Source organism: Polypterus senegalus, chromosome 7, assembly GCF_016835505.1.
Source record: "Polypterus senegalus isolate Bchr_013 chromosome 7, ASM1683550v1, whole genome shotgun sequence".
Classification (NCBI taxonomy): domain Eukaryota; kingdom Metazoa; phylum Chordata; class Cladistia; order Polypteriformes; family Polypteridae; genus Polypterus; species Polypterus senegalus.
This window is the reverse complement of record NC_053160.1, coordinates 19,715,867-19,739,934: the sequence shown is the minus strand read 5'-3', so window position 1 is coordinate 19,739,934 and position 24,068 is coordinate 19,715,867. Positions and strand designations below refer to the sequence as shown.

The 24,068-nt window shown below is 41.5% G+C and overlaps 1 protein-coding gene across 2 annotated transcripts in view; it reads left to right on the top strand.

The window, feature by feature from the left end:
* Positions 1–1,056: 1,056 nt before the first annotated feature.
* Positions 1,057–24,068, top strand: part of LOC120532376 — a 70,879-nt gene continuing 47,867 nt past the window's right edge. Inside the window, exon 1 of one of the 2 annotated variants that reach the window (XM_039758311.1) lies at positions 1,057–1,432. The gene's annotated coding sequence lies outside the window, so the exon portion shown is untranslated. The remainder of the gene's footprint in view (positions 1,433–24,068) is intronic. The other variant, XM_039758310.1, reaches the window with a different exon arrangement.

Sequence of the window (24,068 nt, the reverse complement as noted above, 5' to 3'; positions counted from 1 at the left end):
CATGGAGTCCGCTGACCTGATTAATTTTGGTTGGTCATTCCAGAGTCTGGGCTATACAGCTGAAGGTCCTCTCTCCCATGGAGTGTAGATTAGTGTGGGGCACAACAAGATTGTCAGAGTCAGAGGACCTTAGGGGGCGGGCAGGCACATATTGATGGAGAAGGTCACTGATGTAGTTTGGCGCGAGGTTATTTAAGGCTTTGTAGGTCATTAGTAGGATTTGATATTCGATTCTGTAAGACACAGGGAGCCAGTGAAGACGGAGCAGGATGGGCGTGATGTGCTCACTGCTGCTGGTTCGAGTAAGGTCTCTTGCAGCTGAGTTTTGAATAAGCTGGAGCTGTGATATAAGATTAGAAGGGGCCCCTGCCAGCAGTGAGTTACAATAATCTATGTGGGATGTGATAAAAGTATAGACAAGTTTCTCAGCATTAGAAAAGGAGAGGAACGAGCGAACATGGGATAGGTTATGGAGGTGGAAGTAAGAAAGTTTCTTAATGTGATTTATGTGTGATTTATAAGAAAGGGAGGAATCAAAAATGGCACCAAGATTCTTTGCAGTAGAGGTCTGATGAGATCGCCGTCAAGATTGACTGGGAAGGAGCTCATTTTATTTAGTTCACCCTAAAACGCGCTGGCGTCCCGTCCATGGATTGTTCCTCCCTTGTTCCCAATTCTCGATGGGATGGGCTGCAGCGATCGACTCTCCTCTTTAAAAGCGGGTATCATTGATGGATGGAGGGTTTGGATTTGCCAACTGCCATTAAACAAAAGAAGAACAAAAATAATGGACGGTTTGATTGTTCCTGTGCTAAACAACATGTGCACTTCTTTTAATTGCAGTACGTTATGTAATTTGGCCTCATGCAGTAACGAAAAACTCCGGTAACTTTTTGTGATCATTTTCTTGTTAAGAAATGTTTAACGAAAATCCATTGCTAGCTTAAAAGGCGCTGTTTTCCGTCGGTCTCTTCAGACGTCGTTTGTTGCTGCTGGAAGTCCGTGGAGGTAACGGCACCGACCGTCCTCGCTAACGCGTCCAGAGTGACTGCGGCCTTGACTTCTGTAATGCAGGGGCTCCTCATCACCGTGCCTGCGGGATTCAATCACGGCGAGTGTCACAAAAAAAAAGTCACAACACCGAAGTTGCATGGAGGTATTGCAGGAGAGATTGCGACTTTTTGCCTCAACTTGCGATCTCTTCTACTGTTTTACAACGAGCTTCGCCTCCGCCAGTCGGCTTCATCACCTACGCAACTGGAGATGAATTTGGCTGCTTGTAAGAAAAAGGGGAAACGAAGTGTAATCACGTGGAAAGGGTCTGAAGTTGTGCGCCTGCTGGCAGAAGGGAGTGCGTAAGTGAGGGAGTACAACACGCCAAGGGTCGCGTGCGCTTTATTCTTACCGGGATCAACTTGAGGAGCTGCACCAGGTAAGTCGCTCAGTTACGTGTGCGATTTTTGTGCCTTTAAATGAAGTTATGTTAAAGTGCAATACCGAAAAGAGGAGAGTGACTTCTGCATTCGTAGACATTCACTCACAAAAAACTTTTAACTGCCAATTCTATGGTTGTTGTTGTTAGTACAGTTATAGTAACCCAAGGTAGGGAATTCGTGAATTTGACATCGAATTTAAAATAGCGAATGACTTGTGTGGCAGCCCCGGTTATGCAAGAACGTAAAATCGAGTGCGCGGAATGTTATAAAAATAATGTCAAGTACGGTATTAGCAAGCGTGAGGTTCACAGCGGGACTTAACCTTATAATGTTGTGGGTGAAAGAACCAAGAGAGGTGTACCGATCATTCCAGGAGTGTCTTGCAGGGTATTCACTCATCAGCGGGTTCAGTACCTGGGTGAGCCACCGTAAGCAACTCTCCATGCGCTCTCGTGATTTCCTCGCATTGCAAATATGGGCAGCTTTGACTGACTGATCAAACTGGACACGTACGATTGTTTGTCCCCATTTGCACTCCACCCCAGACACACACACATACACATATATATGCACCCCGGAGTTCCAAGTGTTGTGCCCGAAATGACCAAACTAAGCGCAACCCGGTAATCAAATCTGCGCTTTGGGTTTTGTATCGGAAGCGTGAGCAACAAAACAAATGCAAGAGACATCTCGCTCATTCTTAAAATAATACGGCAGTAAAAAAACTCCAGGGCTTGGAAGGTACAGAAAAAAAAACTTGTTTTTATTATAACTTTAATATCCTGCTAACTTGAATTCTTTCGCACACCGTGCCGTGACACCCAACAGTGCTTATAGTTGCGGTCGATTCTGGAGGATCGTTCGGCTTTCATTCGGCCGTGGCTTCCTGAGCTCATCTACAGTGCTGTGCCACCTATGTTTTCTAACTGCTGTGTTATTATTAGTTATTAACAGCAATATCGGTAAATATTTGTGAATCGATCGAGCTGTAATAACATTTCCTCAGAACGCAACCTACACAGCAAATTCACCCGTGCTCAATTCATACTAAAAGTATAAACAGACCAGCCACAACATTCAAACTGGTGCCCAGTGAAGTGAATCACACTGATTATCATGTTACAATGGAACCCTTCATAAATCCCAATCACTTTGTAAATATGCGCACGGGAACACATGCGTGTCGAACACCACCCTGAATCCTCCATAGGTGGTGCTAATCAACCTCATACATATGCAATCTCGGTGCCGCAGCTTGTCATTGGCTGGTAGCGCTGCCAAGCTTCTGACGTGTCGAGACCCTGCCGCTTGTGTTCAAGAAGATCTGGCTCCTTTAGCCACGTGAGAGTAAGAGATCGTGTGCGACATTATGGCACCTGTCCGCTGTACTCTGAGGGTCATTAGCGTCTGGGTGGGGACCTGGCACACGTGATGACGGGATTGCTAGTACAATTGTTAGCAGAGCTGGATTAACTATTAAGCAAAATAAGCACGTTTTTAGGTCATTGGAAGCGCCACAGAAATTCTCCATTGCCGGATTTATTATGGGCTATATGGTGAAAACTGCAAATGATGCAGCCGAATCAGGTTCCACAAACAAGGGCTTTAATATTAAATGAAAAAAAAAATACATACATACAGTATCTTCTTATATAATACGCTACAGTGGCTGTTCGTTTGTCTATCTAGAATTTTAAATCACTTGTAGCTCGCAAACCCTTTGAACTACAGTATTGACCTGAAATTTGGTACACATATACTAAGTGACGTCTACTATCCGCTTTCGGGGTGATGATTGACTCCAGCAGACCCCCGTGACCCTGTGTTCGGATTCGACGGGCTGGAAAATGGATGGATGGATGGATTGACCTCCAAGGTTATTCTAGTTTTTATTTTTATTTTATTTTATTTTATTGTAGAATCAGCGAGTAGCATCCACTTGCAGAGCCACAGCACCACACGTCACCGCAGCTGTAGACCCGCAGTTACAGACCCGGAGCTTTATTTAGTGAAGATATAATTTGTAGCCAATGTTATATCGGTCCTGTTGTTATTTCTGAATTTTGGGCGTAGGAAGGGTGCTATATAAATACATTGTGTTCTTATTAGTATTTTTATTTTTTATCTTTTGATGTTCCATCGTTTATAATATGTGACAAAAACTAGAGTAGTTCTATATAATGCAATTAATATACAGCATAATTCAGGGTAGAATATGTATTGCCGTTTTCTTTATAGACATATTTTAAAATATTAGATTGGCTTAAATGTTAATTCTAAATTGGTTTAGAACAATATTGCACACATGCATAGTACATTTTAAAAAACGTAATCACTTTTATTATTAATGTTTTACTAAACTCTAACGTGGTGTAAACATTATAATTATATTGTATACTTCGTTTCATGAATGTAAACGAAAAGCTGTTTTCAATTAACACAGATCTTGATGATTTTAATTTTGTCGACATGTTAAATGGTTCCCACAAACCCGAACACAACGTAAATGTTAATATTGTATTTCACAGGCCTATAGTTTAGTTTGATGTATGACTGAATGATGTATGATGAATGATGCGTATTATTTGGTTTGATGTACTTTTTTCCTTCTCATTTTATTTGCTTATTTCTGAACGGGTCCTTCACCCGACGTTACTTTCCGGGTTTTGCCGAGACCAGCCGAAAGTAATTTTACGAAGTCAGTCCTGAAACGACAGAGACGTCACTTCTGTACGCACGTCTGTAACTGCGGGTCTTGGACTATAGACATATATAGATAGACGCCGCATTCACTATGTTTGCCAGTCGATACGATAAATCAGCACGTCCGCCGCATTGCGAGTGGCAAAAGTGCCATTTATACTAATACAGGTAGACGTGGAAACCGGGTTTTCTGATGAAAAAACAATAACGTTTAAAATAGTATCGTTTACATACAGCAGATTTTGGCGAATCGTTTACATGCAATTATTTATATCCATTTACACACTAATAATGGCAATTATTAAATAATCCATCCATCCGTTTTCCAACCCGCTGAATCCGAACACAGGGTCACGGGGGTCTGCTTACTATTAAATAATTCCTCCCATATAAGTAACATTTCTCGGGCTGCCTTCTTCCATCTCAATTTCTAGACTTCGTCCTGTTCTTACGCAACACGGTACTGGAGTATTGGTTAATGCCCGAGTCACCTCACGTATAGATTATTGTAATGCTATTCTATCTGGCATCCCACAAAAACATATCCATTGCTTACAACTTCTTCAAAATTCTGCTGCCAGGATAACAACCTGCTGTTCTAAATCCATGAACATATTACACCGATTCTCTCTCAGCTTCACTGGCTCCCTGTTAACTACAGAATACAATACTAAATACCGCTCTGAACATTTAAAGCTCTCCACAACCTCACTGATCTCCTCCAGACTGACACTCCTCTCGCTCGCTCAGATCCTTTAATTTGAGAGAATTCACTCTGGTAATCTGATGCAGCCTTAGTTTGTGCAAGACAGACACAACTAAAGACCTGAGCATAAAATGATGGTTGTCAATCACATCATCAAGTTTGAGAAATGTTAAGAGCTAACAACAATCTACATAGTTAGTGACTAAATACGTTCAGCCAAAACGTTGTTTGGAGGCTCACTTGAGCACATAAATGCATAGCTTTGCTAGCTTAGCCTGGTGTAGCTAAAGTTAAGATTATAACACGGGATTTTCTGATGGCCAGATATAACCAAAGCAATTGTTCAGCCTTACCTATGAAATGTAATCCCCCGGGATGTGGTTTGGAGCGTACAGCGGTTTGTAAAATCCCAAGCAGAACATGTGTGAGGCATCTTATCCATTACTTCACTCCACAGCAGTGCCACTCGCAATATGGCGGCGACGGTGACATACGATTCTGCTGGTCATGAGGTGTCTAGTTATTCTATGTCTATATCTAGAACTAGAAGCTGTGGCTCTGCAGGTAGATAGTATTGGAATCGACTCTCAGCAGTAGGGCGGCCATGCGGCGCATGCGTACGGGCGCCGTTCTTATCCCTCCCACCTTTGCCATCACTTCCTCTACCTCTTCATATCTTAAATCATTCTTGAGGCAGATTGTGGCACTTAAGTGTAAAATTTAAGAAAACACACTAAGTAATTGCAGCACAAGAACTGACTTAATCAGTTTTAATTAACGCGAAAAGATGCCGATGAAAGAAGAGAAGAAGCGGGCCGGCTCAGGAAGCAGCAAGCACATCAACCTCTGAGCAAACGAATGCTAAATGCACAGAGAAAGAGGATGAAAACTAGGAATGCTCAAGTCAAGTGTATCCACCGCACGTTATCGTCCAGTGTGCTGTTACTGGTATACAATAAAATTAGTAATAATAGAGGTTAATGATCTATTAATCTTGGGTATACAACAAAATAAAAATTTGGTAAGGGCAGATGGGGGCACCATAATCTTTTAAATTCTTAGGGTCTCTAAAGGACTTAATCCCGCCCTGATTAATGGCACAGGCTGTATGATAAAGTGAGGGTTCATCCAAGTACCTTTCCAACAAGCTGTTCACTACGCACAGCACCATCACGTCTACCAAAGCTACTTTGCCTCAAAATAAATGATTCACGGGATGACAAAGGCCACCAAAAAACATTTCTCATCCACCTCATGGCATTACAGATGACCTGTGCATTAATGGAATGGTTAACAAAAGCAGCTTAGATCCTTCATTGCAATATGAATGCAGTATAGTGATCCGATTATGTTAAGAGACCCAGACACTGCTGTAAGTTGCCCTTCTATATTGACAAAAACATGTTTTGTGTTAAGTATTTTCACCCACACCATTTGAAGCTGAATGTAATACCTTGCCGGTTGGTTAACGACTTCGAGCACAACAGGCATGATAGAGAGAAGCTTGGCCGTGATATTCCTGACCTGAGCCGATGTAAACTGGCAAAAAAAAGTTCTTCGTTACATAGCATTGGTCCCATTTAAAATGGAACTAAAATACAGTCAGTGCATCATATTCATCGTTTTTGAGGTGTAATATGTCTGTCACGTTAATGCATATAATAATAACGGCTTAGTGATATGAATTATTGCGTGTGCGAATTGTCATTTAGCTGGTTTGGCTGCATTTGCCAACTTGAACAAGGGGGTCCTCATTTCCCAGTTTCCCGTAAATCTACGCCAACTTTCGCATCAGCTGGACTCCTTCAGTACTGTGTCTCTTTCTTCTTTGGGTACCACTGGGTTGACTTTGTGTTGCTCATGGAGTCCCGAATGAGGCCCATTACCTGCATTGTGACGGAGTGTCAGTTATGACACTATGGCCATGTGGTGCGATTCCCCCAGGACGATGTGGCTCACAGGACCCGACTGGCTGGACCAGGCCAAGGGGTCACCCATGTAACACCCGGCTGCAGCAGATAGATGGCCATTTCCATGGGGTGGGACTGGACCGTGTGTCTGCCTTGGGGGATGCCAACTGGGATCTCAAGTTATTTGGTTGTGTAGTGGATGTGGCAACGTGCTGTACCAGTGCATACTGACTTTACCTTTCTTCAAGTTTTTTTTTATAAATCCTAACATTGCGTAGGAAGTTGCAATACGCACATTTCAAGCCTCTCCTTATGCTTATGCTAGCTTTTTAAATGAGGCCCCAGGTCTTTTGGGGTGTTCCCAGTATGCAGTTATTAGTACCTACTAAAAGTGGACCAGGGAAGGGCAACCGGTGAACTGGAGACCGGGTCATGGGCACCCAAGGCTTATTGATGCATGTGGGGAGCGAAGGTTAGTCTCTCTGGTCCAGTCCCACAGAAGAGTTACTGTAGCAGTTTTGAAAAACGTAATCCTGGTCATGAGAGAAAGGTGCCAGTGCATCACAGCAGTGCTGCCGTAGACTGGTCAGAGTGCCCATGCTGACCCCTGTCCCCCAATGAAAATACCCTCAATGGACATGTGGGTGTCGGCACTGGACCATGGAGCAATGGAAGTCTGTTGAATCGCGTTTTGTTTTAGATCATATGGCTGACCGATCTGCCTTGTTTACCTGAAGAAGCAGAGATGGCAAGTGATGCACATTGGGAAGAAGGCAAGCTGACGGAGGTCATATAATGCTCTGGAAAACTTGGGTCCCGGCCTTGGCGTATATTACTTTGACATGTACCACCTTCCTAAAGAGTGTGGCAGAATATATACAACCCCTACTTGGCACTGGTATTCCCTGTGGCCTCTTCCAACAGGATAATGCGCCCTACTGCATTGGAAGAATAGTTAGACAAAGAGTTCAAGGTGTTGACTTGGCCTCCAAATTCCCCAGATCTCAATCTGATTGTGCTAGACCAGGGGTCTCCAACTTTCTTTTTCTCCTGAGAGCTACTTTTACAAAATGAAAATGGCCGAGAGCTACTCCTGTTTTCTAACGTTTATTCTCATAGCTTATTTCAACCCAAACAAACTGAGTAAGCTTGTTTTGCCTGGATATCTACAAATTGTTGGTGTCCACAACTCACATTTTGCTTTAAAACATCACAAAAATATTTAGTTCATCTGCAAGCGCATTTTGTATGTCTGTATGCATTTTCTAGCATATCTCACACTATTGAATTAAAACATGAATGCTGTCAAAACAAAACCATGCAGTTCCAAATACACAGATCTTCCTTATTCATTTGTCATTTTGTCACATGTCACTGTTTCACTTTATTCACAGGTCCAGTTTCATGTCTGATATGTTTTTTAGTTAGTCAGATGACTAGCACTGCATGGAGTCACCAAGAGAGGCAGGTGTCTGGTGGAGTGGAGCCACTGAGGTTCACTCTTATGGAGTCTTTTAAATGTTCGACTGTCAGTCTTGTTCTGAACTTTGATTTAATGACATTCATGTCAGACTCACAGAGGTATGGAGACCCAAACAAAGCAGACATTTTCAGAGCTGCTTGGTGAAGATTCTTATAGTTATCTGGCTCTACTAAGCTCCAGAAATGCTGAGAATGCTGTTGAGACTTTAACTGCACATTATTCTGAAGGGTTACTAATATATCTCTCTATTATAAAAAAAATCATGGGGAGGCAGAGTAGGGAGACGAGACGTGATCTTCTCAGAAGACAATTTGAAGTCCAGCGAGAGACACTTTAACTTGCTCTCAGCTCTTAAAACAATGACAAGCGACAAGCAAAACACGCAACTCTCAGCAGATGATCCAACTGCTTCTCCTTGCGTGCATTCAGCTACCCTAACCTCCCCTCTTCACAACGTGAGCATCAGAGACACGAAGTGACAAAATGGACAGCAGATATAGAGGCTTTAAAATGATCGTGTCGCGCTGCCCACACAACGCGAGCAGCGTTGTACGTCCTGCGAGAAAGAGATTTAACTACGCCCGGGGCCGGAAATAAAGGACAAGTATTGTTTTTACAACGTCACGTGACACAAGGCAGTGAGCCATCATTTAAAACAAGTCCACGGACATCTAAACTAGCAGTTGTTGGATTGTTTTTGGCAGACACGCATCATGTGCTCCCAGCTCTTAAAATAACGACAAGCGACAAGCAGAACAGCCAGAAGCTTGCCAGCAGCAGAAAGACAGCAGATGATCCAACGGCATCTCCTTAGCGTACAGTATATGTAACCACGCCCGGGGCCGGAAATAAAGGACAAGTATTGTTTTTACAAAAGTTTTTAAAGTAAAAGTGAAAATAATGCATATGTAACAATTCCCATGAAAATAACAATCTCTTTAAATTGCATACACGGTAAACCAAACACGGGGGTGGGCGAGCAAAGTGAGCAGGGGGCGGAACTCCCTAGTAATATATAAAATCCAATGTTTCTCTGTCTGTCTGTCCACTTTTCACGAGAGAACTACTGAACAGATTTAGATCGGGTTTTTTTCTATAATTTGCTTGAACGTTCTTTTATTTCGCTACGTATCATAGTTCGCTTGTGGTACCGATTCCGAGATCCACACAACAGGCCGGGTTGGGGGTGGGGGGGCTTCGTCACTCACTCGCCAGCTTCGGGGCATGTTCCTTAACTCCGCTTAGCTAGCGAATGAGAGAACAATTGAATTCAACTTTGTTTGACATTTAAAATAAAGCATTACTTAGGTCTTGATGAGTTTGAGTCCAGATATCCTCTTAAGTATATGTCACATTGAAAAGATAGATTGCAGTTCAGATTGTGGATCGTGATATGACTTTTTTGGAAAGATCGCCCACCCCTAATTTGACTAATCAAGTTTTCAAATTTATGTATGATTCATTAATCCTTTGGTGAGCTACTTGGAAAGGGGTAGCGAGCTACCGGTAGCTCACAAGCGATGTGCTGGAGACCCCTGTGCTAGAGAAACAAGTCTACTCCATGGAGGCCCCAAACTCACAACTTACAGGACTTAACTGCTAACGTCTTGGTGCCAGAAATCACGGGGCACCTTCAGAGGTCTTGTGGAGTCCATGCCGCCATGTACCAGAGCTGTTTTGGCGGAACAAGGAAGACCTTTACAATATTAGACAGGTGGTTTTATCATTGTGGCTGATCAATGTATTTGAAAACTGTCTCCATATACATACACTAAAACCTTGGCTTGCAAGTAACTTGGTCTGTGAGTGTTTTGCAAGACAAGCAAAAATTTTTAATAAATTTTAACTTGAGGTCTTGCAATACGAGTAGTACATATACACTTTGTCTGCCGAGCATCACGTGATCACAGCTGAGCTGATGGTTCTTCTCTCTCTCTCTCTCGCTGCAGGATTATGGGTAATGTTTCCCATGCTCGATCTCAGTTGGCGTGCGAGCAGTGTGAGCGATGAATCTGTTTAATGACAATGCAATGTCTCATTTCCTTGAAATCCTCAAAATAAGGCAAAAGCGACTGTCATTGGATAGGTTCCTTGTTAATGTCACAAAAAAAGAAAAAGATTCCAGTGAGCCAACAGACAGCAGACGTCTCAATGAGTGGATGTCAGCCTGGGTGGCTTTTGGTTTAGTGTTCGGTGTAACTCACAGATTACCTTACCCGATGTCCAAATCAGATAATCTCACATCTCTTGATTTCTCTTTTCTGTCTCTTAGATGGGCCATACTGTCTTCTTCTTCTTCTTCTCCTTCTTCTTTCAGCTGCTCCCGTTAGGGGTTGCCACAGCGGATCATCTTCTTCCATATCTTCCTGTCCTCTGTATCTTGTTCTGTTACACACATCACCTGCATGTCATCCCTCACCACATCCATAAACCTTCACTTAGGCCTTCCTCTTTTCCTCTTCCCTGGCAGCTCTATCCTTAGCATCCTTCTCCCAATATACCCAGCATCTCTCCTCTGTACATGTCCAAACCAATGCAAACTCACCTCTTTGACTTTGTCTCCCAACCATCCAAACTGAGCTGACCCTCTAATGTCCTCATTTCTAATCCTGTCCATCCTCGTCACACCCAATGCAAATCTTAACATCGTTAACTCTGCTGCCTCCAGCTGTGTCTCCTGCTTTCTGGTCAGTGCCACCGTCTCCAACCCATATAACATAGCTGGTCTCACTACCATCCTGTAGACCTTCCCTTTCACTCTTGCTGACACCAGTCTGTCACAAATTACTCCTTACACTCTTCTCCACCCTGCCTGCACTCTCATCTTCACCTCTCTTCCACAATCCCCATTCCTCTATACTGTTGATCCCAAGTATTTAAACTCATCCACTTTCACCAACTACTCCCTCCATCCTCACCATTCCACTGAGCTCCCTCTCATTAACACACATATATTCTGTCTTGTTCCTACTGACCTTCATTCCTCTCCTCTCTAGAGCAGATCTCCACCTCTCCAGGGTCTCCTTAACTTGCTCTCTACTATCACTGCAGATCACAATGTCATCAGCAAACGTCATAGTCCACGGGGTCTCCTGTCTAATCTCGCCTGTCAACCTGTCCATCACCACTGCAAATAAGAAAGGGCTCAGAGCTGATCCCTAATGTAATCCCACCTCCACAATGAATGCATCCGTCGCTCCTACCGCAGACTTCACCACTGTCACAGATGCTGAATGACTCTGAACAAAGTATTTTTGATCTCCTAAGTACTTCCGCACTCCTTCCTTTCTCAAACTATAAACTAATTTTGTAATTTCTTGTCTTGTGGGGTCCATACCTTCGCAAGTTATAAATTAACTGAAACAGGTTCAAGAAGAAAGAAACCAGCTGGAACAGAAGTATAAATTACTGGTACAATGCACCGAGAATGTAGAAGAAAGGATGCTTGTAATTAAAGTCCTGTAAATTCTGTTTCTCCTAGTTCGTTTGAGCAAAATAATTAAAACTCATTATAATGAGTTTGCAATTCAAAAATCAAAGATTTCCCACTCCAGGGCACCAATTGTATCTCAGATGTTGTAAACTGCCTTGGATGAAGGTGTCAGTCAAAAGTAAGTAATCTCTCTATTATAAAAAAAAAAAAACTTGGGACGAGACTGCAACGAGATGTGATCTTTTGAAGAGAGATCTTTCAGAGACAGAGAGACACTTTCATGTCCCATGAGACAGTCAAGTCACGTCATATTTTGGAAGCAAGTCCCATGATACACATGCAGAGCAGGTTAGAGATAATGGAAGTAGGAAAATTCGAAAGTCTCAAGAAAATGAGAATAAAGCTCACATTAGTTCAAACAAACGGAAAATATTACTCGGTGAAATAACGGAACAGCGAAAAGAGATCGAATAGTGTTTGGCAGATCACGGCGCACAGGAACAGCAGCAATCCAGCAGCTGATCGAGCAAAGAGGAGGTAAAATAAAAAGGTTATTTGTTTCCCATTGTATCTCCGTTTAAGAGGGATTTTTGAGGAGCAGCCGCATCTCCTTGGGGTGCGTTTAGCCCCCCTCTTCACAACTGCACGCATCGCTTAACAGGAGGTGGGAGGGGGGCGGTTGGTGAGTGAAGCGAGCAGGGGCCGAAGCCCCCTAGTAGTAATAATAATAATCAATCTTTGGTTTCACTTGAACGTTACTACCTGCACAATTAATCAGTGGAAAATTCTCAATTAAATACATTTAAGCCCATATTGTAATTCATAAAAAATATATCAAAAGTCTGTTGGGCACCTTTTGAAAGTCGTTCTCATGTCACTTAATGTGTCTCTCAAGACATTTCAAACAGCTGAGGGGGAACTTGTAGTCAAGTTTGCTTCACTCAGGTTTCCAAACAGGATGTCAAATGCAGGGGACTTCCAGTTGAATGTTGCAAAACTGCCAGCTGTCAAACTGCATGGCGTAATCACCACAATAATTCTGCGTGAGGTAGCAAAAAACAGTTCAGAATGATGTGACAATTCTCCAAAACTGGGCAAAACTACTGGGAGAAATGCTGGTTAAGGTTTAAGGTTGCTTTATTTAGTCATGTTTACACAAGAAAACATGAAATTTGCCTTCTCAGTTGCATCTAATAACAGACAGAATGAAATGAAACAGACAAATAGAAAAAAGAAAGGTTAAGGTACGGCAGTTAGATAATACATATTTACACAAAAAAAAAAATGTTACAGGATATATATCAAAACCTTAATCCTTATCTCCGATATTTCTTATTGAAAAGTCGTATGGCGCTAGGAAGAAAGGAGTTCCTGGAGCGATTTGTGTGGGTTTTCAAAGCGACTTTCCTTCCTGATTTACTGAACTGTACTTCTACATGTAATGGATGACTGTCATCAGTTGAGATGATTTCCAGTTTCTTTAACATTGCCCTGTGACACACACACACTAGTCAAATCATATACATCAGCCCCAATAACTTTAGCTGCAAAACTTCGTAATCTGCTGGAGCTTTTTTGAGTTTTGATTTGTCAGACTATTAAACCAGGCAATGAAACTGAAAGTGATCACAGACTGCGATAAAAGGACAACATGAGGTCCTTGTCTACTTTAAATAGTTTGAGTTTATGGAGGAGAAATAAGCACTGGATGCATTTCGAAAATAATTTTTTTGTATTTGTATTCCAGTTAAGATTGTCATCTAGGTAAGTTCCTAAGTATTTATATTCAGTCACTATTTCTACCTCCTCTCCCAGAACTACAATAGGTGAACATACAGATTTCTGTCTCTTATAATCAAATATCATTTCTTTGGTCTTTTTTACATTCAGAGTGAGAGAGTTTTTATTGCACCAGTTTACCATCCAGTCCACTTGATTAAGATAGTGGCTTTCATCCTCCCTAGATATGCGTCCTATGAGCCTGGTGTTATCAGCATACTTGATAATGGAGCAGTGGTCATTGTTCTGTCTCAGGTCACTTGTTTACAGAGTATGGTATGGAAGTTTAAAGTTCCATATGCACACAAAATGGACATTAATTATAAGTACAAGAGGGGCAATGCCCACCTACTTGTGGTCACATGTCAAGATTATTTATGGACCCCTAGATGGCTGTAAGCACAAGGGGGCAAGTAAGGGCAGGAGGATCATATCTGGTGAGCCACAACCACAAATCTGTGTTCTCCTTCCCCTCCTGATGATGCTGTCTTTTGCCCATGAGGATCACTGTGGTTGTCACTCTCAATATGAAGTGTCACCTAATGTCATGATAGTTAAGGAAGTAACAGAAAAACACTAAGGGGTTTACTTTGATACAACATTCTCACCGTCTAGCTAATATGCCGAAGCCAATAAAAAGGCAGGAAAACTTGTTGAATGTACAGTCATGGAGCAGATTTTGAGGACCACTGTATTAACACTGGGCAGGGCCTCCTTTTGCTTTCAAAAAAGTCTCAGTTCTTCCTGGTATGGAACCCACAAGATGTTGGAAACATTCCTTTTTAGAGTCTGATCTATGTTGACATGATTGGGTCACACAGTTCATTCAGATTTGTCAACTGCACATTCATGCTGTGAATCTCTCATCCTACCACATCCCAAATGTGTTCTACTGGATTCAGATCAGATCACTGGGAAGGCTCATCGTTGTGTTTATGAAACCATTATGAGATGACTGTGCTTTAGGACATGGTGCATTATCCTGCTGGATGTGTCCATTAGAAGATGGGTCAATTGTTGCCATGAAGGGATGCACATCAAACATTAGACACATTTAGACAAGAACAACCATTCAGCCCAACAAAGCTTGACAGGCCTATCCATTTAATTCATCCACAAGAACAGTTAAAAAGTGTAGACAAGAAAAGGCCATGGTCCACAACAATACTTAAATAAGTCTTGGCATTCAACTCATGACTGATTGAATTTAATTGGCTCAAAGTGTGGCAAGAAAACATTCCCCACACCATTACACCACCAGTCTAGCCAGTTGACATAAGTCAGGTTGTGTGCGTGGATTCATGCTGCTGGCACCAAATTTGGGCCCCACTATCTGTGTGCCTCAACAGAAACCAATCTTCATCAGCCCAGGATACATTTTTCCAGTCATCAATATCCAGTTTTTTTTGAGTCTTTGCGCAATGCAGGCTGAGCTTTCTGCTTTTGGCTGACAGGAGTGGACCCTGAGGTGGTCTTCTGCTGTTGTGGCCCATCTGCCTCAAGGTGTGACGTGTCGTGCGTCCTGAGATGCTTTTCTGCTCACCACAGTTGTTCAAAATGGTTATCTGAGTTACCGCAGCATTTCTGTCGGCTCAAACCAGTCTGGCCATTCTCCTCTGACCTCTCTCATCGGCAAAACTGTTCTGTCTGCAGACCTGCCCTTCATTTAATGTTTTTGTACCTGTATGAGTAAACTCTGGAGACTGTTGTGTTTTTGAAAAATCCCAGGAGGTCATTAGGACATTAGAACACTCTAGACGAGAACAGGCCATTCAGCCAAACAAAGCTTGCCAGTCCTATCCACTTATTTCTTCCAAAAAACATCAAGTCGAGTTTTGAAAGTCCCTAAAGTCCTACTGTCTACCACACTACTTGGTAGCTTATTCCAAGTGTCTATCGTTCTTTGTGTAAAGAAAAACTTCCTAATATTTTTTTGTGAAATTTACCCTTAACAAGTTTCCAACTGTGTCCCCGTGTTCTTGATGACCTCATTTTAAAGTCACCATCTCGATCCACTGGACTAATTCCCTTCATAATTTTAAACACTTCAGTCATGTCACCTCTTAATCTCCTGAAGGCTCAGCTCTTTTAATCTTTCCTCATAATTCAACCCCTGTAGCCCCTGAATCAGCCTAGTCGCTCTTCTCTGGACTTTCTCTAGCAATGCTATGTTCTTTTTGTGGCCTGGAGACCAAACCTGTATACAGTACTCCAGGTGAGGTTTAATCAGACCATTATAAAGATTCACCCTAACCTCCTGTGACTTGTACTCCACACGTCAACGCGCTATATAACCTGACATTCTGTTAAACTTCTTAATGGCCTCTGAACACTGACTGGAAACTGTTAGTAACAAGTTCACTATAACTCCTAAGTCCTTCTTATAAGGGTGTATTTTCAATTTCCAGACCTCCCAACCTCCTAACATTTTTACTTTCTACATGTAATACTTTACATTTACATCGAAAAATGTATTTCTACCACAAATCTGCCCAAGCCTGTATACTCTCCAAGTCCCTCTGTAACGATATAACGGATTCCAGATCATCTGCCAATCCACCTAGCTTGGTATCATCTGCAAAGTTAACTATCCTGTTATTTATATTCCTATCCAAATCATTTATATACAGTATATTGTAAATCACAGTGGCTCTAACACTGACTCCTCCTGGACACCATTTTTAACATCGGCCAATTCTGATGAGGTTCCTCACACCATCACCCTCTGCTTCCTGTGTCTGAGCCAATTCTGCACCCACCTACACACCACACCCTGAACTCCCACCTCTTTTAGTTTGATGCCCAATCTCTCCTGTGGCACCTTATCAAATGCTTTCTGAAAGTCAACATAAATAATCTCATATGCTCCACTGAAATTGAATTGTTTTGCTTTGCTTTCTCATAGAATTCCAGCAGGTTAGTAAAACACGACCTCCTCTTCTGACTGTTCAGTAAAACTCCTGTTCTTGCCATGTGCTCGTCAATCTTTTCCTTAAAACCCCTAACATTAATTTACCTGTGATGCACGTTAAGCTTACTGGCCCATAGTTACCTGGATCTACTAAATTGCCCCTTTTATATAATATTTGCCATTTTCTGCTCCTTCAAAATTTCCCCAGTGTGAATTGACATCCTAAAAATATGCATCAAGCGTTTATATACTGTGTGAACTCACTAACTTCCTTAAATCAGAATAGAAATGGCGCACACCATAACAATCACACTTTAGTGCGCCTGCACCAAATCAGAAAGAACACTGAATTCCACGCGGTACAGAAGTCTTCATAAAACCAACCTGAAACGTAGCATAAATACTTTAAGAAATTTTGCTTCTTTAATGCATTTTATTGTTCTTTCAGGGCCGGATTAAGAACTTTAGAAGCCATAAGCAGTTAAAAGATTTTGGTGTTGCCATCTATATACTGTATATAATTCACTAAGCAGCCGACCATGGCACGCAAGACAGAGACCATGGGATACACACGACAGAGCCACGCCCGCCAACTCACAGAGCCTGGCCCACCAACTCTAAGACCATGGGATACACACGACAGAGCCCCGCCTGCCAAGTTGACTTTTCATTATTCTTTTCGATTCCGGCTGCTTTTCTATATTTATAATTGACCAAGTTGCCCAACCATGGGGTACTCACAACAGAGCCCCGCCCACCAACTCTAACCCTCCTCCCGCGTCCACCCTCGCTCTCGAGGCATCGACTTCTCAACTGTCACTCCAGAACAACTCAGTACACAAGCTATATTAAGTGTCACCAACGAAGACTCGCTACACCTTAATGAACAAGTGCTGAAACTTATCCCTACCGACAAAGTAACTTTCACCAGCGTTGACTCCATCGCCACAGACGATCCCGCAGATCAACTTTCATTTCACAAAGAATTTCTTAAGTCTTACTCCCACTGGCATGCCTCCGCAAAAACTCTAAATTAAAATTGGTTCAGTCGTCATGCTTCTCAGAAACCTCATGCCAGCAAGAGGTCTCTGTAATGGCACTAGACTGACTGTTTACCAGCATTCACCGCAATGTACTGGAGTGTAAAACTATCGCAGCTGCTACCTCACAAATTGTCCTTATTCCCCGGATTTCCCTGACTCCATCAGATTCAAATTTGCCTTTTACTTTTACACGCAGACAATTTCCTGTTAGATTAGCCTTTGCAATGAAAATTAACAAGGCACAGGGCCAGACTTTCAAAAAGATATGCCTGTATCTGCCAAAACCTGTTTTCAGCCACGGACAATTGTATGTTGCTCTCTCCAGAGTTCCATCTTTTCATTCACTCACAGTCGTATCCTCAAACCACCCAATTTGAACAACTGTGTCTTTCAGGAAGTGTTCACCCATCAATAAATAATTATGCGGCGTATACTACGCCACAGGTTGGCTAGTATACACCTAATTCCAAATATAAATAAGCCGTAAAAAATATTATTTTTGTAAATGAAGCAAAACATACCAGTAAGGTGGACAATAATGTTTATTTTTGTATACTTCCACTTTACTTATGTTTAAAAAGATTTTCCCTTACTTTTTCTAGTTGCAATGTCTTTGATCAGATCTTCAAAACAAGTCTAATGTAACACATCTGCTTCTGTACTTAGTAGAGATAAGGCATCCAGCCTGCCTTTTTGAATAGTTGTTTTGTTGGGATTTTTAACATACTTCAGCTGAGAAAAAGGAAAGGCACGGTCAATATTGTCTTCAAAATTATTTTATAAAGTTTGTGATCAAGAAAAGAACAGTGGACCATGTGGTAGTTACCAGACTCTAATTTTACTGTTTTTCCAAAATTAACATACAGAGCATCCGGAAAGTATTCACAGCGCATCACTTTTTCTACATTTTGTTATGTTACAGCCATATTCCAAAATGGATTAAATTCATTTATTTCCTCAGAATTCTGCACACAACACCCCATAATGACAACATGAAAAAAGTTTTCTTGAGATTTTTGCAAATTTATTAAAAATAAAAAAATTGAGAAAGTACATGTACATAAGTATTCACAGCCTTTGCCATGAAGCTCAAAATTGAGCTCAGGTGCATCCTGTTTCCCCTGATCATCCTTGAGATGTTTCTGCAGCTTAATTGGAGTCCACCTGTGGTAAATTCAGTTGATTGGACATGATTTGGAAAGGCACACACCTGTCTATAGAAGGTCCCACAGCTGACAGTTCATGTCAGAGCACAAACCAAACATGAAGTCAAAGGAATTGTCTGTAGACCTCTGAGATAGGATTGTCTCGAGACACAAATCTGGGGAAGGTAACAGAAAAATTTCTGCTGCTTTGAAGGTCTCAATGAACACAGTGGCCTCCTTCATCCGTAAGTGGACGAAGTTTGAAACCACCAGGACTCTTCCTAGAGCTGGCCGGCCATCTAAACTGAGCGATCGGGGGAGAAGGGCCTTAGACAGGGAGGTGACTAAGAACCCGATGGTCACTCTGTCAGAGCTCCAGAGGTCCTCTGTGGAGAGAGGAGAACCTTCCAGAATGTCAACCATCGCTGCAGCAATCCACCAATTAGGCCTGTATGGTATTAGTGCCAGACGGAAGCCACTCCTTAGTAAAAGGCACATGGCAGCCCGCCTGGAGTTTGCCAAATGGCACCTGAAGGACTCTCAGACCATGAGAAACAAAATTCTCTGGTCTGATGAGACAAAGATTGAACTCTTTGGTGTGAATGCCAGGTGTCGCGTTTGGAGGAAACCAGGCACCGCTCATCACCAGGCCAATACCATCCCTACAGTGAAGCATGTTGGTGGCAGCATTATACTGTGGGGATGTTTTTCAGCAGCAGGAACTGGAAGACTAGTCAGGATAAAGGGAAAGATGACTGCAGCAATGTACAGAGACATCCTGGATGAAAACCTTCTCCAGAGCGCTCTTGACCTCAGACTGGGGCGACGGTTCATCTTTCAGCAGGACAACGACCCTAAGCACACAGCCAAGATATCAAAGGAGTGGCTTCAGGACAACTCTGTGAATGTCTCCAAGTGGCCCAGCCAGAGCCCAGACTTGAATCCAATTGAACATCTCTGGAGAGATCTTAAAATGGCTGTGCACCGACGCTTCCCATCCAACCTGATGGAGCCTGAGAGGTGCTGCAAAGAGGAATGGGCGAAACTGGCCAAGGATAGGTGTGCCAAGCTTGTGGCATCATATTCAAAAAGACTTGAGGCTGTAATTGCTGCCAAAGGTGCATCGACAAAGTATTGAGCAAAGGCTGTGAATACTTATGTACATGTGATTTCTCAGTTATTTATTTTTAATTAATTTGCAAAAATCTCAAGTAAACTTTTTTTATGTTGTCTTTATGGGGGTGTTGTGTGTAGAATTCTGAGAAAAAAAATTAATTTAATCCATTTTGGAATAAGGCTGTAACATAACAAAATGTGGAATAAGTGATGTGCTGTGAATACTTTCCGGATGCACTGTATTAACCATTAACCTCTATTATGACTATTTTATTAGTATTTTTTTTATATTCCGGCCAACACCCCTAGGCCACTAGATGGAGTCCTCCCTGCAACATGGAGATGCCCCAAATTCCCGCAGGGCATCATGGACAATGGAGTTCGGCTTCACAGCCCTGCTGGATACCGTGGGTGCCGCCAGAGGAGGCTGTAGGGAGGCACAAGTGTTTCTATTATAGCCCGGAAGTACTCCCTAGTCACAGGGAAGGAAGAAATGAAGTACTTCCGGGCTGAAGAAAAATAAGAGTTTTCATCTGAGCCGGAAGTGCTATGGAATCACATGGACTGAAGGACAGAAGCACTTCTGGGTCAAGGACTATAAAAAGACTGTGGAAACCCCAGCAAGCCGAGCCAGAGTTGGAAGGGAGTGTGATAGAGCTGCTGGGTGGAGAGGAGGATTGATTATTGTGTATTATTGAATTTTTGTGGATTATTGAATATTATAGAGGTGGAGGTGCTTTGTGCACAATATAGAAGAAATTAAAATTACTTCTGATACTTTCACCTGGTGTCTGGATGTGTTGTCTGTGGGTTTCACGGGGCAACAGCAACTCCTACTGTCACAATGTATGTCATTTTTTCATTTAGTGTAAGAGTCTCTTTTTGTGGAACCTGGTTCAGCTGCACCATTTGCAGTTTTGCACCATATAGTCCATGGTAAATCCGGCAATAGCAAATCCCTGTGGTTTCCCCTTCCCTTGAAGCCCTAAGCAGGTACATATTTAGCTTAAGCAATCAAGAATCAAAAATGGATTTGTCTTATTTGTAAAATTGCCTGTCACATTTGTGGTGGAGCGTTTTGTTCCCTAAACAACAACAACAACATTTATTTATATAGCACATTTTCATACAAAAAATGTAGCTCAAAGTGCTTTACATAATAAAGAATAGAAGAATAAAAGACACAGTAAGAAAATAAAATAAGTCAACATTAATTAACATAGAATAAGAGTAAGGTCCGATGGCCAGGGTGGAGAAAAAAAAAACAAAGATTTTTTCCAGACCATGAGACCACCCAGTCCCCTCTGGGCATTCTACCTAACATAAATCAAACAGTCCTCTTTGGATTTAGGGTTCTCACGGAAGGACCTGATGATGATGGTCACGTGGACTTCTGGCTTTTAGTCCATCAATGTTGGAGCATCATGATGCTTTGAGTAGGTGGTGGTGGCGCAGGCTGCCACCACAATGAAACCGGAAAAAGAAACAGAAGAGAGAGTTGGGGTCAGTACGGATTTTAGAGCCACCATGAATAGTTATTATGATGAATTGAACATACAGAGTATCAGGATTAAATTAAAGTGAAGTTATGAAAAGGCCATGTTAAAGTAATGTGTTTTCAGCAGTGTTTTAAAGTGCTCCACTGTATCAGCCTGGCGAATTCCTATTGGCAGGCTATTCCAGATTTTAGGTGCATAACAGCAGAAGGCCACCTCACCACTTCTTTTAAGTTTAGCTTTGGAATTCTAAGGAGACACTCATTTGAGGATCTAAGGTTACGATTTGGAATATAGGGTGTCAGACATTCCGATATATAAGATGGAGGAGATTATTTAAGGCTTTATAAACCATAAGCAGAATTTTAAAGTCAATCCTGAATGACACAGGTAACCAGTGTAGTGACATGAAAACTGGAGAAATGTTTTCGGATTTTCTTTTCCTAGTTAGGATTCTAGCAGCTCCATTCTGCACTCGTTGCAAACAATTTATGTCTTTTTGGGTAGTCCTGAGAGGAGTGCGTTACAGTAATCTAGTCGACTGAAAACAAAAGCGTGAATTAATTTCTCAGCATCTTTCAATGATATAAGAGGTCTAACTTTTGCTATGTTTCTTAAGTGAAAAAAGCTGTCCTAGTGGTCTGATGAATATGTGATTTAAAATTCAGATTACAGTCAACAGTTACCCCTAAGTTTTTACTCCGTCTTGACTTTTAATCCTAATGCATCAAGTTTATTTCTGATAACCTCATTGAATCCATTATTGCCAATTACTAAAATTTCAGTTTTTTCTTTATTTAGTTTGAGAAAATTACTATTCATCCATTCAGAAATACCAGTAAGACATTGTGTTAGTGAATCAAAGAGTCGGAGTCATCAGGTGCTATTGATAAGTACAGCTGTGTGTCATCAGCATAGCTGTGGTAGCTCACGTTGTGCCCTGAGATAATCTGACCTAACGGAAGCATGTAGATTGAAAGAGCAGCGACCCAGGATAGAGCCTTGTGGAACACCATATGGATATCATGTGTCTTTGAGTTGTGATTACCACAACTAACAAAGAATTTTCTCCCTGCCAGGTAGGATTCAAACCAATTTAAGACACTGCCAGAGAGGCCCACCCATTGACTAAGGCGATTTCTAAGAATATTGTGATCAATGGTGTCAAATGCAGCACTCAGATCTAAGAGGATGAGAACAGATAAATGGCCTCTGTCTGCATTTACCCGCAAGTCATTTACTACTTTAACGAGTGCAGTTTCTGTGCTGTGATTTGTTCTGAAACCTGACTGAAATTTATCAAGAATAGCATGTTTGTGAGGTGGTCATTTAACTGCATAATGACTGCCTTCTCTAGAATTTTACTTAAGAAGGCAGGTTAGAGATGGGTCTAAAATTTTCAAAGCAGAGGGGTCAAGATTATTTTTCTTGAGTAGGGGTTTAACTACAGCAGTCTTAAGACAGTCTGGGAAGACCCCCGTATCTAATGATGAATTTACTATGTCAAGAATATTATCAATTAGCACGCCTGATACTTCTTTGAAAAACCTTGTTGGTATTGGGTCAAGGACGCAGGTGGAGGGTTTCAGTTGAGAGATTATTTTATGTAAATCAGGTAAATCTATCCTTGTGAAAGAGTTAATTTGTTTATAACGGAGTACTGGGGATTAGGAGGTTCCGCAGTGTTGGGGAGATATATTATGTTATTTCTAATATCATTAATTTTTTGATTGAAAAATACAGCAATGTTCTCACAGGTTTCACTGGAAGTATTTTGGGGCATTCCTTTGTGTTACCTGGGTTTAACAGACGATCATTTGTAGAAAATAAGACTCTGGGATTACTAGCATTGTTATTTAAAATCTTAGAGAAATAGCAGCCTCTCAAGACGGACTGTGTTATTGTATTCTGTTATTTTAACCTTCAATATCTCATAATGGATAGTTAGTTTAGTTTTCCTCCATTTACGCTCAGCTCTCTGGCATGTTCTCTTTAAATCAGACACTCTTTGGGTCTTCCATGGTATAACAATGCTAGAAGATTTTTTAACTGTCTTTTCAGGTGTAACTATGTCAACAGCAGCTCTTACTTTAGAATTTAAATTTTCCACCTTACTATTTACATTATCCTCGCTATTATAGGTAGCACTATAAATGGACTGATTGCTTAGAATGTTTGTAAGTTTTAAAAATGCTGCTGAATTAAAGAAGCGTTTTTTAACAATATGCTTCTCATGAATGTTTCCTAACATTATTTCTATATTAAATAGTAGAAGAAATGGTCTGATAGACCAATATCAATGATCTGCTTTATATCAACTTTCACTCCTTTAGTAATCACTAAGTCTAACGTATGACCTGCTTTATGTGTAGGCTGATTAACGAGCTGTCTCAAATCAAAAGAGTCCAGGAGGTTCATGAATTCCTTTACTTTTAGGTCACACTGATTATCGATATGAAAGTTAAAGTCACCGACTATTAAGAGTGTGTCATAGTTCGTAATTAAAATTAACATTAAGTCTGAGAATTCCTCAAAGAAAGACGCGTTAAATTTAGGAGGTCTATACACGGATAAAACTAGAACGTGAGAATCTCCATGAATAACAACGGCGAGATACTCAAAGGACTTAAATTTACCAAAACTAACATCTTTACATTTTAACCGGCTCGAGTAAATGTTTGCCAAGCCGCCCCCCTTTTTTCCCTGGCGGTCTGCACGAGTAAAACTGTAATCCGGAGGCGCAGATTCGATTAAAACAGCCGCAATAAAATCAATTTTTCGAGTAAATGTTTGCCATCTGAGTTAAGCCACGTTTCACTTAGTGCAATAAAATCAATTTTTCTCTCACTAATAAGATCGTTGATAATAAAAGTCGTTAGTTAAAGCTCTAACATTTAATAGTGCCAT